The following is a 13,707-nucleotide window of genomic DNA, read 5'->3' on the forward strand; positions in this document are numbered from 1 at the left end:
AATTACAAGAGGTTTGAAAAAGTTTTTAATAAAAATGTAGTCGCACATAATGTTAGGATTGAATATATAACATATGATACATTATAATATGATACAAATTAACTTAACATTTTTGGTATCATGATACTAATTAATATATAACATCTTTTATTTATATTTTTCAATTTACGATATCATAAAATAATTCTATGTCAATAGATCTAAGTCTATTCGCGTATTACGCGGAACAATAATCTAGTTAACTAATAATTCAATCAATCAAATCCCCTACTAATTCTCCCTCTTAATAAGTAATAATTCATAAAATCCAGTCTTTTTTTTTTTTTTAATTTAACAACCTTCCATGAAATCCAGTCCTTTATTTTTTCTTTAACAACCTTTCATGAAATCTCTACATTATGTATATTGAAATTGTCAATTATTAATATGTATAATATGTAACCTGTTTTTAAAAAATAGTAACTTTTTAAATGTACTAATGAAAATTATTTTCAAAAATATTTAAGTTTAACTTGATTAAATTTAATATGAAAAAGGGTAATTGGATGGGAATACCTAATTTCATATACCATTTGGTACCCACTAATCATCTGATCAGTGTTGTTTCCAGGTGAATCTGAACCACTTAATAATCCCCTGATTATTACAAGTTTCCCTTTGACAAGACTCGAACCCAAGATCTCCATAGAAATGATGATTGATGGCCACTAGGCTATTACCCAGTGGTTTTGCTTAAATTTAACATGTACTAATGAAAAAAAAAAATTAAATTGAAAAAATATTATGATCATAATATTTTAATTTAGAAGTTAAATTATTTGCTATTTTTATTTTTTTTTAGAAAGTATTATGAATTTTAATTTGATAATTAAGTTTAACTTTTTTGAGAAAATATTATGAGTTTTAATTTGATTATTAAGTTTAACTAGATTAGAAGTTATATTTAATATCCTAACCAGTTTTATCATGTTTACCCAGTGAGTATATATAGAGAGTTTAACGAATGTATGGTTTTACTTATGTGTGTATTGGGTAGAGAGGGGACTAGTTTATGTAGATGTAAGGTTTTAATCTTGTACGTCTATCAATTACATAATCTTCAGAGACAGAGCCAAGAATTCGTATTGAGGGGGCTCGTTTGCCAATGTTCTTAGGACCGTACTAAACGTCAAACTTGTTTCAATACGAGTCTCTGACCAATCGCATTAGATTAAACTATATGTACGTAACTTTATATATAATAAAAATATATGTTTCCAATTTTTAAAAAAATAATAAAAAGCAAAATGTTAGACGTAAACTATGTTGATAAATAACTTCTATTACTAAAAGAAAAACCTTTTAAGTTAAAAAAAATATATGTCAGGATCAATCGGTTAATATTAACGATGCTAGAATTAAAAGAAACAAAAATAAATAAATATTTTGGTTGGCCCATGCTCAGGGGTAAAAGTTGTATATCTAAAATATTGTACCGGTGTAAAAAAAAATTATAATAAAATAATAATAAATCTTCAATTTCATCTTCCTCGTGACAAACGTTCTTGACTTCCGCCATTAAAATTTGGAAAAAGCTTTAGTTTTTCTAAATCAACTCTGATAAATCATATGATATAAATCTCCTTATCATAGTTTCATCATCATAAATCTTCAAAAGCTTAACATATACATGTAGTTGAAATTTAGAATTTTGGCCTTTTGGACCTCGAAAATTAACGGCTAGTGTTGACAGTCTCCTGGATTGGAACTATGGAAGGTTGGCTAGTTGGCGGGGGGCTGAGCACCGACCAGCCCCCTACTAGCTCCGTCATTGATAATCTTTGTACCCATCTAACTATTAATGTAAATATCATAGTTTAGTATTAAAACTTTTCAGTTGGAAGTTAGGAATTTGATAGGTTTTACGGAGAAAAACCAACAAAACTCCCAAGAGAAACAAGAGACAGAAATAAATAAGGCTATAAGGAGTGGGGCAACTCCAAGAGGAGGGGACTTACACACCATACAACAAAATAAAATACAAACTAGTTGTCATCGTTAAAGTAGGACTCAACGGTAGGCGGCACGTATTCTTCCTCATTCGTCCTCGCGCGGTTCTCCCATACATGATCCACCAAATTAGCCAATAACATGTTATGTGTTTCCCTGCTTCTAACCGCATTTGAGTTTTCTATCCGCTGCTCCATTGGAGTTTCTTGCCTCAAATAATCCTCGTCCAAAGTCGGGTCACGCTCGTAGAAGTCTTGACAGTAAGCTTTGTCTTCATCCTGCAAAATCATGTTATGTAAAATAATACATTTATATAACACGTCATGCATCCTCTCCTTGCTCCAAAACCGTGATGGAAAGCTAATAACTTTCCAACGCTTCTTCAACACGCCGAAAGCTCGCTCAATATTCTTTCACGCCGACTCTTGTTTTTTCTTGAAGTATTTTATTTTGTCATCAATTGGGTCTGTAAATGACTTCATGAAGGTAGCATACTCTCGATAGATGTCATCACTCATATAATATCCGGCTTTATAATAATTGTCGTTTGCATAAAAAGGAGATGCAATTTATAACTTTAATACGCTAGTTTTTTTTTGGGTAAAAAGGTTACCTGTTTAAACTTTTATACCAACAACATTAGAACATTACAAAATGAAAAATGTGGCCTTCGGCCACATTAGTTCCTTTCCTATGCCAGTAAAGGTTATCAAAGCTAAAATGACAAAAACTAAGCTAATCCAAAAAACACCTACATCGATAATAAAAACAACTAAACATGGATGTAGTAAATGTATTCAGCTCGTCATGCAATCACCAATGAGGTATCACCATTCGACTTTAGCAATTACGAGAGATTCCACTTATCAAGTAGTTTAGTAGCTTTCATAGTCGCCTTAAACTTCATAGATGCGAGTCTAAAACGAACAGACTCCATAATAATGTTCTTCAACTTGTCCGGCTGCCTTTTAAGGTTACTAAACAAACGGTTATTCCTTTCTTGCCATACAAAGTAGACAGTAGCAGCTACCAGCCACTAACCTTGCAATAATACTCTTTGCTGAGTCAGCTTTAAAATTCTGAATTAGATCAGTAGAGATGTCATTCCACTTGTGCGAGATAATAGATTAATAGACATATCTGCTATATCTCTAACCAGGTACCATACAGTGGACGAGAACGTACATTCAAAGAAGAGGTGAGTTTGAGAATCTGGGCCTGTTTTACACAAAGAACAACAAACAATGTTAAGATTTACAACCCCACCCATATCCATATCCTAAGGTTTCATATGATCATGCGTTTTCAGCTTTTGCTTAAACACGAGCCAAAGGAGAAAATTCTAAGAAGTTTAGACAAAAAAATGTCCATATGTCAACCTGAACCAACAAATAGACTTGCTTGATCCTGAAATCAACATGACAAATTCAGAGTTGGATATTGAAGAAACGCGATACATTGTTAATAAAAAGTGGTAGTAGGGTTCTGACTTAGGAACACTGATAGAGACAACACGACAAAGAACTCATTAGATGGTAACCGCCACAACCAAACAAGATGCACTTTGATGCCCCCACTTGAGCTCACCCAAGTGGGGGCATTTGTCTTTGTTTACTTTCATCACTGGCAATCCAAATTTAAATACGTTGATTAACCTTATACTTTTAGGAATTATCGTTAGTAAAGGCAAAATAAAGGAAAATGCTAATCACTTTTCTTATGCTTCTATGGAGTAAATGGATTTACTAGTGAAAGAAAGATTACAGATTAAATAGGAGCTGCTGCAGCCTGATAACTTCTATTTGTCTATTGTAGCAGTAGTTCACAAATGTACAATTAGAAGCCGGGTTTCGTGATACTTATGTAGATTCTGATACAATACATTTATACTGGATATGCTGTCCAAAATGCACAATACTACTGTATCAAAGTACGAGTACTAAGAGACTAAGAAAATAAGTGTTACAAAATGAGGATCCTTTGGTCTGCTTGGCTACAGACGGTTCAAAACCCGCAACAACTGGTTAATAGTCATCTACCATTCCTGTCTTTCTTAAGAGAATTCATAAATTGGATGAGATGAAATGGAATGACACATGTCAGTACTTCATTTGGCTACTCTTGTACCACTGGCTACCCCGTAAACTCACCAAACTAATCTTTGCTTACATTTCTTTTCTGCAAATCCTAACAAAAACATGGCTGCTACAACAATGTCTTTTTCGTCTTTCACAGGACAAACAGAAAAATCTATTCCATTTGCATCAGGAGTTTCTGGTAACGGAAAGGTGTCAATGAGGAAAGCAGCCGCAAAAGCTGCAACATCAAGCAGCCAATGGGATGGTCCAGACAGACTCAAGTACCTGGGACCATTCTCTGGTGAGGCTCCTTGATACCTCACTGGTGAGTTCCCTGATGACTATGGAGCTCTTGGACCCTAATGTTGTCAAGTTTGGTAAAGCTGTATGGTTCAAGGAGATCTTTATCGAAAGAGGACTTGACTACTTGGGTAACCAAGTTTGGTCCATGCACAGAGCATATTAGCCATTTTGGGCTACTCAAGTAATCCTGTTGGGTGCAGTTGAGGGTTACCGAGTAGCTGGTGGACCACTTGGAGAAGTAGTTGACCCACTTTAGCCTAATGGGAGCTTTGACCCATTGGAACTTGCTGATGATCCTGAAAGTTTTGCTGAATTGAAAGTCAAAGAGATAAAAGAACGGTAGACTAGCTATGTTCTCGATGTCTGGATTCTTTGTTCAAGCTATCATGACTGGGAAGGGTCCATTGGAGAACCTTGCTGGCTATCTGGCTGACTCTGTTAGCAACAATGCTTGGGCTTATGCCACTAACTAATGTTATTGATTTAATATGAGTACTTGTTGACTTTGTCATCATTTTATCTCTCTGTGAGGAGGTGACCATTATACTAAATCGAACTCGTGTAGTAGATGGCTATTATGCAGGGCACGGCTACAACTACAGAATACGTGTGAGTAAAAGTAGCAAGGGGTTCAGGCAGCAGGCAGGCGAGTTGGTTTTGGTTCAGAGTGAGTAATTTTATTATGCGTCAAGATGGGTGGAATCGAGTGCGTTGACCCCATATTCCAAACAGTTTTTGTCCAAAACTAGTTATCTCTTTAACAGATATCTCATGTATAAAAATTGGTACTCATTTTTGCCTTAAAAAGCTAGATTATGTTAATATGATGTTTAGATGGGTTATAAATCCAGCATAATCTAAATCAACTAATTAGCATTAATCTTTGAATTGCCATCTCTAGTACTTTCGAGTGTCCTGCTAATATATTGTAGCAAATGTTGGAACCACGTTAGTGTGACCGTCACTGATCATGTATCATTCTTGATATGATAATTGACGATAATGAAATTCCTATGTCTAGGTAAATATATGATGAGCGTATTTACTTTTAAAGACGTAGAATAGGGTTTCCCATTAGATGATTGTAAATAAGAGGATTAATGGTATGCACATTAAACACCACAGGGGTTGAATGTGTAATTACTAAAGGGTGGTAAGTGTAATTACTCTCATTATAAATAGAGGGTAATTAACCCTAAGTTAAGGTGAATCACACACACAAAATCCCACACAAATTCGTGTCTTTACTCCTCTCAAATTCGTGCATAACATCACAGCCGAATTACCCATCTCATCCTAACTCAATCACCTTGTTTTGGGAACCCGAAATCAATGGCAAACATGTTTAATGCATTTACAGGTTCCACAGGATCATCTGGTGAGTATTTTCCCTTGAATCAAACCATATTTATTCCAACATGTGGTATCAGAGACGCATTACGAAGTCCTGTTATGTTTTTGGTTCGTTTCGAGGGTTTTACGCGAACTTAGAAGCTGCAGAATGAAGAAACTCGTGCTGACGTCAGCACGAACTTCGTGTTGATGTCATCACGAACTCAAAACTACTTCGTGCTGACGTTACCACACAAATTCGCTCATGTCTTCGCACGAAGTCAGCTATCTTCACACGAACTCATTACTACTTCGTGCTGACGTCATTACACGAACCAGACTGTCTTCACGCTGACATCATCACGAACTTCGTGTAGACTTATGACTTCTTCGTGCTGACATCATCACACGAACATCGTGTTGACTTATGTTACCTTCGTGCTTACATCATCACGAACTTATGGTCTACTTCGTGCTTACTTATTCACGAGTTATAACTTAAGTTCGTATTAAACTAAAGATGATTTTAGCTGATAAATGAACTCGTGCTTACTAATTTTACCTTATAATTTTGTGGCTAAATTTGTATCTTATTTTTCGAAAATTATTTTTTTTGAGACATTTTTACCATAGCTCAATCCCAGCCAGGGGCTCTGCCCCTTCGACCCCGCTCCCAGGGGCGCTGCCCCCGGACCCCCGTAATGTGTGGGGGCTTCGCACTAATGTACATGGTTTCATCATTTGTGCCTAAAGGTCAAATATGATTCTCATGGTGCGTTCTTTTCCTTTTGGATAATGAATACTAAGTATATTGATTCTGCCCAAAGGTGATTTAATACACTTTGTGTGCTAAAAGGAATATTTTTCATGCATAAGATACACGATTCTTAATTTTGTGCCCAAAAGTCAAAAGATAAGCGTTGTGCCGCATGACCCTAATGCTCATGTGTACTTAGATATTAGTTACTTCTGCCCAAAGGTGATGTAAATCTAAGTAGAGCCTTATGTCAACTTATTGTTTTGGTGTTTACAATAGGTTACCTATCACTGGCTTCATTAGTATAATGGTCTTAGTCTCATTACTTTTAGGAACATTACTTTAGCCTCTTACGTATTTAGGCATTACGTTAGTTCCATTACTTTTAGAGACATTACTTAATAAGCCTTGGATATCTAATTATGTTATTATAAGGAACATTATCATTAGCCCTTAGTTAAGTTTAAGCATTACTTTAGTTCCATTAGTTTTATAGATATTGCTTAGTCTGCTTTAGATAGCTAATTATGTCACTATAATCTAATTGCCCTTAGTTTTAGGCATTACTTTATTAATCTTCTATTACTTGTATCCTAAATCTATATCCTTCTTATTTCCACTGTAGCACCTACTCTTGGCATTCAGCCACTTACCGGTGCAAACTACACTGCTTGGAAAGATCAATTAGATCTTACTCTGGGGTACCTTGACCTTGACTATGCCATTCGTAATGATGAACCCGCTGCTATTACTGCGAACTCTACTGCAGAACAGAAAACAACATTTGAGAAGTGGGACAAGGCGAATCGGTTATCACTTATGAGGGTCAAGAACTCTATTCCCCTTGGTCTTCGAGGAGCTATTCCTGAGTCTGACAAAGTCAAAGATTACCTCAAATCTGTTGAGGATTACTTCAAGGGATCGTTTAAAGCGCATGCAAGCAGCTTAATGCTAAAGATGCTTACTCTGAAATATGATGGAAGTAGCGGTGTCCGTGAACACATAATGAAAATGAGTGACATGGCGAACAAGCTTAAGACTCTCGAAATGGAAGTCTCTAATAATTTTCTTGTGCATTTCATAATGACATCATTGCCTGCTCAATTTGATGCCTTCAAAATTAACTATAATGCTCAGAAAGATAAATGGAAGATGAGTGAACTGATTGCAATGTGTCAACAAGAAGAGGATCGCCTTAAGCTCAAGAAACCTGAAGTTGTTCACCTTACTACCACTGCTAATTCTAAGAAGAGGAAGGGTAACAACAGTAACAAGACTCGAAAGAAAGCTTCAAAGATCAGTCCTGGTGCAGTTGCCTCTAGCTCTAATGTCTTGAACATCAAATGTAAGTTCTGTCGTACTCAAGGGCATGTTCATACTGATATAAGTGGCCCCTATCCCGTTTCCATTACATGACATACTTCATTTATTACATTTATTGATGATTATTCACGTTATATGCACCTTTATTTGATTAAGGAAAAGTCTAAATCCTTGCAAACTTTTATTGATTTTAAAACTTTGGTTGAAAACCAACTTGAACGTAAAATAAAAGTTGTAAGATCAGATAGAGGAGGTGAGTATTATGGTAGACATACTGACGTTGGTCAAGCCGCTGGTCCTTTCCATGACTTTTGTAAGGATCGTGGCATAATTAACCAATACACCATGCCTGGTTTTTCTCAACAAAATGGTGTTGCTGAAAGAAGAAATATACCCCTAATGGACATGGTGAGAAGTATGCTTGCTAACACTAACTTACCTACTTTCCTTTGGACTGAGGCCTTAAAAACAGCCGTTCATATACTCAATAGAGTTCCTTCTAAATCTGTCTCTAAAACCCCTTATGAGATTTGGACAGGGAAGAAACCGAGTCTTAGATATATGAAAGTATGGGGTTGTCCTGCCGAAGCTAAATTCTATAACCCTAACTTAAAGAAACTTGATCCTAAGACTATTACATGTTTCTTTGTCGGTTATCCGGATAACTCAAAAGGTTATCGGTTTTACTGTCTTTCCCACACTACTCGCATCAGTGATACACAGCATGCCACGTTCCTAGAGAACTCAGAGATCAGTGGGAGCACGACAAATCATAACTTCGATTTGCAAGAAGTATAATGTGTCATATTTTATACCATCAAAAGTTGGATACACAACATCCCACGTGATTTTAGGACCAATTATTCGTCCTTTTGATAGTTTTATATCCAACTTTCGATGTTTTGAATGTGTGTTGAGTGTTTTCAGGTTGGAAATTGATTAGACGAATGAATTGGTCGATTTTGATGAGTCATGGAAGAAACGGGAGAAGGATTCGGGTGAAATCAAGCGAAAGATGAAGAAAACGAAATCTGGAAGTTGTAACTGCCGTTACTGTAGTAACGGCCGTTATAGAGGTGATATGTGGTTTCTCCTGTAACTGGCAGTTAGAGAACTAACGGCCGTTAGAAATCAACTGGCGAGTAACGGCCGTTAGGCCAGTAACTCCCGTTAGACATCAAGTATAAGTGTAACGGCCAGTTACCCCAGTAACGGCCGTTACACGCGTGTTTTGTATATGGGATCAGTTAGGGTTCTGCACTTTGGGACGAATTCATAACATAATTTTATTAGTTTTCGTATAGTTGGGAATACTTTGGAGCAAACAAGTGATTAGGGTTTCACCTATTTTCAGCTTTGGATTGTAATCATCATTGCTACCGGATTATCGTCATTCATTTGGTATAATATGATTTCCTCTCTATTTGTTTGTTCTTGTGTTTTTAATATGAGAAGCTAAATCATTAGCACCCGCTTGGGTAGTAAGCATGTCATAGGGTCGAATTAATGTTGCTTGTGAATGTTGAACAAGGTTTATATGTTTAATCGAAGATCCACATTTATTTGGATTTAAATATTGTTTTCAACTTTTATATTAATTGATTGATAATTGTAATTAGAAGTTCGGGAGAAATCTATGTCATTGTCAATTGATTTATGAAATGGTTAATCGGTCTATAATTAACCTGAAATCGTTGGAGTTCGGGAATAATCAACGATAAAGATTAAAAACAATTAAATTCATTTTGAATGTGTAAACGCCTATGATAGAGGGATCTGATTAGGCGAATAAGCAGTTCGGGAGAAAGCTTTCAAAAGATTAAATCATAAAATCAACTCAGGAATTTAATGCTTAACTGTTTAGAGGAGAAATTAAGTACGGGAGCAATAATTATGTTTTGAGCAGTTGAAGTTTCAAGTATAACGGGAGTTCATCTTGTCTACTTTTTGAGTCATTCAATAAATGCAAGTAATATTTAGACCCGATGATTGGCATGTGAGCTGATCCAAGTAGGTGTTCATTTTTAAATCTGTGTTAAGATTCAATCAATCAAATACTCTTTGCGATTAATCCTACGGGATTACTGACTTTCTTCACTAACTTTGCAACGTGACAATTCGGTCACAAAACCCCCCTTTTAATCTGAATCATTTTATTGTAACAATTGCTTATTAAGTCCTTGTGTTCGACCTCGGTTTACCAAGTCAACTATATTGCATCCGAACGGGTTCACTGCCCGCAAGTGTGTAGTAGTGAGTAGCTAGGTATTTCGTGTTCATATATTTAAGACTAGAAAATACACATCAAAGTACAAGAAGCGGGGGGAAACGATTCGTCGGTTATTATAACTCCTCCGATAACTCCTCTTGTACAGAACGCTGCTCCGAATGTCACTGATCCAACTCCTCCTAATGTTATTCATGAGACCACTAATGCTGAAGGATCTTCCGAAAATCCCGAAAATCAACTCAGGAGATCATCGAGGTCACGTAGGGCCACTAATTTTGATGACTTCATTACTTATCTCACTGAAGTTGAGGATGTTGGAAAGCTTATTGATCCTACATCCTATAAAGAAGCCATTAATAGTGATCAGGCCACTCAGTGGAATGAAGCCATGATTGAAGAGCTTAATTCCATGCAGCATAATGACGTTTGGGAATTGGTTGAACTTCCTGAAGGATCCAAAACTGTTGGTTGCAAATGGGTCTTCAAAACCAAATTAGACCCGAAAGGAAACGTCAACGCTATAAGGCCAGATTGGTTGCGAAAGGCTATACTCAGAAGGCTGGAGTCGATTATCAAGAGACCTTTTCTCCCGTGTCTAGTAAAGACTCTTTAAGGATCGTTATGGCACTAGTAGCTCACTTTGATCTTGAGTTACATCAGATGGATGTCAAAATAGCTTTCTTAAATGGAGACTTGGGAGAAGACGTATACATGTGGCAACCTGAATGATTCATTCCAAAAGGTAAAGAGCACATGGTCTGCAAGTTAAAGAAATCCATATATGGGTTGAAGCAAGCATCGAGACAGTGGTACCTTAAGTTTGATGAAGTTATTAAAGAACAAGACTTCATAAAGAATCAAGTGGATCAATGCACCTATCTCAAGATCAGTGGGAGTAACTTTATAATCCTTGTTTTGTATGTAGACGATATTCTACTAGCAAGTAATAACTTGGATATGTTGCATGAGTCGAAGCGGATGCTGTCGCAGAAATTCAACATGAAAGATCTCGGTGATGCCTCTTATGTTATAGGTATTGAAATACATTGGGATAGGCATAATGGTATTTTAGGTCTTTCTTAAAGGGCCTATATTGAGCGGATTTTAGAACGCTATAACATGCAACATTGCGCACCCACTATAGCTCCAGTAGTTAAAGGAGATCTATTTGGTACTTTCCAAAGTCCGAGCACTGAGATTGAAAAGGAGCAAATGAGGATGATACCTTACTCATCAGTAGTTGGGAACATTATGTATGCTCAGGTCTGTACTCGTCCAGATATCGCTTATATTGCCGGTATGATAGGGCGTTACTTATCTAATCCTGGATTAGCACACTGGAAAGCGGCTAAGAAAGTACTACGATATCTGCAAGGGACCAAATACTACAAAATAACGTATAAAAGAAGTGACAATCTAGAAGTAGTAGGCTATTCCGATTCCGACTTTGCCAAAAGCAAGGAAGATAAGAAATCTACTTTTGGGTATATTTTCATGTTAGCTGGCGGACCTATCTTTGGCGGAGTCATAAGCAGAAACTGACTGCAACGTCCACCATGATGGATGAATACATTGCCGTTTATAATGCTACTTGCCATGGGATGTTAATTAAGAATCTGGTCAGTGGACTCAAAGTCGTCAACTCCATTTCTAGACCATTGAAGCTTTACTGTGATAACTCAGCTGTCGTAACTTTCTCGAACAGTAACAGTTCAACTGGCGCTGGGCTGTATCTCGATACAAAGTATCTGTTTGTACGCAAACGGGTAGAGGAAAATGTTCTTTGTATTGAGTACATAAGTACAACTGACATGCTAGCGGATCCGATGACCAAAGGTCTTCCTCCTAATGTCTTCGTAGGACACATGTTGAGGATGAGGCTTACTAAAGACTTAGTTTAATTTAATAGCATATTGTACTTATTTGGTCATTAGTATTATTGTTTAAAAAAATTTTCCTCCTTATTCAAATTTTGTTTGTCTATTAATTACACTTTGAGTACTCATATTGGTGTATTGACATTATTGTGACAAAATTTGTCTTAGTCAATTGATCATTGCTTATTAGTTTTAAATTTGAGTCATAGTTTGACTAGTGGGGGTCCTGAGTTGATGTTCTTCTCTACGACTGTACTTATTGGCTATGATTTCGGTTTAAAACAAAATGAGTATTATTCCGGAACTTATTTAAATACTCATAGATAAATGATCGCTCGGTCAAGTGGGAGAATGTTGGAACCACGTTAGTGTGACCGTCACTGATCATGTATCATTCCTGATATGATAATTGACGATAATGAAATCCTTATGTCTAGGTAAATATATGATGAGCGTATTTACTCTTAAAGACGTAGAATAGGGTTTCCCATTAGGTGATTGTAAATAAGAGGACTAATGGTATGCACATTAAACACCACAGGGGTTGAATGTGTAATTACTAAAGGGTGGTAAGTGTAATTACTCTCATTATAAATAGAGGGTAATTAACCCTAAGTTAAGGTGAATCACACACACAAAATCCCACACAAATTCGTGTCTTTACTCCTCTCAGATTCGTGCATAACATCACAGCCGAATTACCCATCTCATCCTAACTCAATCACCTTGTTTTGGGAACCCGAAATCAATGGCAAACATGTTTAATGCCTTTACAGGTTCCACAGGATCATCTGGTGAGTATTTTCCCTTGAATCAAACCATGTTTATTCCAACAGCAAATGGAAATGGATTGTTATTTAGAACCATATAACTCCTCCACCTAAGAAACTTCCTTAAGAAATTGCAATACGATGTGATAAAAACCTAATTTGTAGAGAAGACAACATATCAAACTATGTCAATCTCATACCATGGTGATTAAAAAGACTAGAGAATACACAAGTGATAATTAACGAAAAGAAAATGTAATTGTTTTAAAAATTGGATATGCTGCAAACCATGATAATAATTTACTACCATTTTACAGAGAAAAAAATAAGCGAAACGAACAACTATGATAAAATGGTGATTAAAAAGAAACACAAAACGCTCAATAAAAAGATTGGAAGTAGGGCTTGGTTGGTCTCAAGCAGACTAAGATTAAGTACGCCTCGCGGAGTCACCAGCTGATTTCATGCTTGTCGCTGCTCTGGTTAAGTCAGCACGCCCATCTTGTTGGGATGGCATTAGATATTCTGGTGGCACATAATGCCACTAGCACACGATGGAGTTGCTTGCACCCGGGCCCTGGTCAAGTTTATTCAGACCGTGAGATCTCTTACGAACACGAAAGACACTGCACCACACCACGATTATGGAGCCCGCAATATAATCTTTTCTCATACAAAGGTAGATTATGGAACCCGCAATATAATCTTTTTCTCGTACAAGGTCCGTCAACTAAACCAAGCCCTTCCACCATCTTAATGCCCCCACTCGGGTCACAGACTCCCGTTACAGTGTCCGGCAGTGTTAAAGGTTTGGGTGCTGTTTTTAAACTTGAATAAATTTTGTTCCCTGAGCGATGTGGGATAGCAGTATAACACTCATATACTCTCATTAGGCTTTACGAAAGAAAAAAGATAATTTTCATAAAAGCAACCCAATATATCTTATATTCTTATTCTTATTGTTTACGTTTAAGCCACTAACTTATTAGAAAGGATTTATAGGGCATCTAAAATGTTAGAGCATCTCCAATGGGAGTTTGATGGAAAG

At 36.6% G+C, this 13,707-nt stretch overlaps 1 pseudogene; it reads left to right on the forward strand.

The window, feature by feature from the left end:
- The first annotated feature begins 4,187 nt into the window (after positions 1–4,187).
- On the forward strand, positions 4,188–4,843 carry LOC122582804 (annotated as a pseudogene).
- The last annotated feature ends 8,864 nt before the right edge of the window (positions 4,844–13,707 follow it).

The sequence above is a fragment of the Erigeron canadensis genome, chromosome 9 (assembly GCF_010389155.1).
Source record: "Erigeron canadensis isolate Cc75 chromosome 9, C_canadensis_v1, whole genome shotgun sequence".
In the NCBI taxonomy this organism is placed as follows: Eukaryota; Viridiplantae; Streptophyta; class Magnoliopsida; order Asterales; family Asteraceae; genus Erigeron; species Erigeron canadensis.